General features: G+C 43.6%; 1 long non-coding RNA gene across 1 annotated transcript; it reads left to right on the plus strand.

Annotated features, from left to right (window-relative positions):
• The first annotated feature begins 252 nt into the window (after positions 1 to 252).
• On the plus strand, positions 253 to 2,214 carry LOC123057996 (uncharacterized). The gene is made up of 4 exons (XR_006427026.1): positions 253 to 848; positions 1,054 to 1,403; positions 1,563 to 1,658; positions 1,824 to 2,214. It is a non-coding gene; the product is annotated as an uncharacterized lncRNA (long non-coding RNA).
• The last annotated feature ends 954 nt before the right edge of the window (positions 2,215 to 3,168 follow it).

Here is a 3,168-nt window from a genome sequence, read left to right on the forward strand (position 1 = left end):
CCCAATTCCTCCAGCCAATAAAATACTATTAACTCTCAACTTTGAACAACAAATGTCTTCTCTCTCTTTGCTCAATACACAGCAGCGTGGTGTACTTGTTTATCATATGGGTCCCAGAATCTTTTTCCTGCCAAAGCCCTACGCTGTGAGATCGATGCCTGAAAAGCAATTTTAGGCACCGGTGATGAGGTGGCTGCCTTTTGATGTATTTGGCACCGGCTACGTTGTGGAAGGCCTAAGGACCCGCTTGGACAGACTTTTTCCAAAAAGGTTCGACATGCGTCTCCCTCCCCCACAGGAGAACACGAGACGACCAGAAGCTAGGGTTCCCTCCGCCGCCGCGCCCCAACCCTCCGGTCCGGCAACCCTCGCCTCCCTCTCCTATCCCCAGTTGCCGTCGTAGTCCCCTGCCACCGGTCCGGCGTGCGAGGGCGAGAGCCACGCGAAGCGCCAGGCTGGCGAAGGCGCGAGGGAGGAGGAAAACGAGGACGCAATATCGTCAGGGAGGAAGCGAGAGGGCGGCCACGGCGAAAGGAGATGACCATCTGATGTCTCGGTGGGGTAGCCCAACCCACCACTCCTCCTGCGGTGACGACGGCGGAGAGCAGAAGACCATCTCACAACGCTGCCGCGGATGATGAAATTGGAGAAGCGGTCTTGGTGATAAGGCCAGTGGACTGAGGAACTACGGATGTGGTTGCAGAGGACGTAGAGACTACTCAGCCTTTGTCCAGAATCTTGGCAGATCACTCAGAGACGGGTGCATTCCTATCTCGTTCTTCTCAATTGAACTATTTGTCTGTCATCCCCTTCTCCGATTGAAGTACAGCATGCTAGATACCACGGAGGTTAGTTGGTCTAACTATATTTACTAGCTATTTTAATCATGTTACAGAATCCTCGCTGAACTCCCTTGGTGTTGGTTCTTCTTGAAGTAAAGAATTTACGTCTAGACTTGGCATAATTCAGTTCCTGGATGAAAAAAAGTTGCATGTCCTTTTAGTCTGAAAACCATACTGGGCCTTGGAGCATGATGCGGAAATTAAATTGCAGGTATGTCCTGCACTTCCTGCGCATGAAGGCGGATGGATTTTTTTTGGATGCCACTATCGTCAGACACATCGTGTTTATCAGCGAGTAACTGGTACAAAGTTCAGATTATCAGATCCGTTCGTGCTGATGGATGGATAGCTTCGTCGCAGTCGACGGGAGAAATATCACCAATGGTAGGTAGGCTGAGGCGGACGCTAATACCAATCGGTCAATGCAGGAAACCAACCCCGCCTCGTGCCATTCCCCATCTTTGTATTTGTGTTAGGCCCAGCTCAAGGTAGAGGAATAACAGGAGGCCAGAAAGAATGAAGCTAGAAGGCAGAAGGCATTTGATCTGAAGGCATGGTTCAGTAAGTTGGACGAGCTGCTAACAAACTATTCTAAATTTCTACTTGAAAAAATGCATCAGATCGCAGAGTATGTTGGCGATGCTAACAAACTATTGAACAACTTTTTTCTTAGTACATCTTGGTTCTTGACATTGGTGGTGTTCTCTTTTGGTTCAGCAGAAAGTTGTTGAAGTGAAAGATGAAGAGGAATTTGTGGAGGAGCTGAAGACATGACGTGGAAGAAAGAAGAAAGCAAACCCTAAACATTATAATGATGTGAGTTCAGATTTCATATGTTGTCTTCCCTGCTTCATGAATATGATAGCGTGGTTGTCTTCCAGATTATGCATAGGCCTTTATTTGTCATATACTACCGATGCACTATAGTTTGATGTGTAGTCTGTATTAACTGCTCAACTGACATTCCTTGCATAATTATAGGGAGACTGCTTGATATCTTGTTGTTTCAAGAAATTCTGATTAAGCTCTCAACCCGTGACCGAGTACTGCCCTGCCTAGCCACGCGTCCAGGATGCGGAAGATGCGGCGCTTGCTGGAAAGCTGGTCAAGTAGGGCCCCCACTGTGTGTTTTAGCAGATTGATCCTGCACATCACACTAACTGCTAGAAATAAGTGGACTCAGAACAATTTGCAATCATCAGTTGGATATTTGACGACTACAATATATGCTGTTTTCTATATTGAGTTTGTATATTCGATCTCACCACTTGTTAGCTTCCTTCTGAGATCCAATTTATATTTTTCAGTTTTCACACTAGAGTGATTATTTATATGTATTACTGTAGAGACACGGGAATCTAGATTGTTCTTTCCCATGAACCCTAAACTTCAGTTAAATGTATTCTCTGTAATTACAACATCGTTGTCTTTTTCCTGGATTGTACTAATTTTCAGGTTTCGGTGTCTGAATCTTCAATACAAAACAGAGTCTGAAAGTATATGCCATTTAGAGGAGTATTGCCGCCAACATAAACTTTTTCTTTTGTCCCTCAAATATTCCAGTTTTCTTCTATAATTGAATGTGTTGCTGGTAGCTTTCCTTCATAGAGTTTTGATAGCAACTACCAGAATATACCGTTATAAAATCCGTAACTATTTATAGCCACAATAGTAAATTCCACCAAGAGCTCGGGCGAGCAGACTATCACCGGGTCACATATCCTCATATTTTCATTGGATATTTCTCTCAATTTAACTAAGAAGAAAACATACATCTGCCGAGTATTTCAATTGTGTAAAATAATAGATTAATGGGAAGCTTAGAAATTCTGCTTCTGTTGCCTTTGTGCATTCATGTCATTTTGACACTTTCATGATGGATAATTTTTGCCCATATGTTTGGTGAAATAATGTGTTTTGACGTACAAGTGACTAAAAATGGTTAATGTTTTTTGCTTGAGCAATGAGAAGTCAATAAGATCCACATAAGATGTAACTAATTATTTGTATTATATGCCACTTGCTTGCATATCAAGTATCTACAAAATCATAGTTTTCAATGCCATTCATATCATTTATTTACCCATGCTTTGGCATGTCATTGCTTGGTTCCTAGGTTGATCCAATTTATTTTATTCTTGCGGATGTGGAGTATGATTGCTATGTTCTGGTAGTCGTGATCATCGCCAACATCACCAAACAAACAACTCCTGGAGTTCACCTTTACCGATCAATGGCTGCAAGCAGGGAGGAGCCGCATGAAACGCGAGCCAAAGAAATAGATGTAGATCTTGTAAGGCAAATATGTCGACAGGGTCGGCCTGCG

Source organism: Triticum aestivum, chromosome 3A (genome assembly GCF_018294505.1).
Source record: "Triticum aestivum cultivar Chinese Spring chromosome 3A, IWGSC CS RefSeq v2.1, whole genome shotgun sequence".
In the NCBI taxonomy this organism is placed as follows: domain Eukaryota; kingdom Viridiplantae; phylum Streptophyta; class Magnoliopsida; order Poales; family Poaceae; genus Triticum; species Triticum aestivum.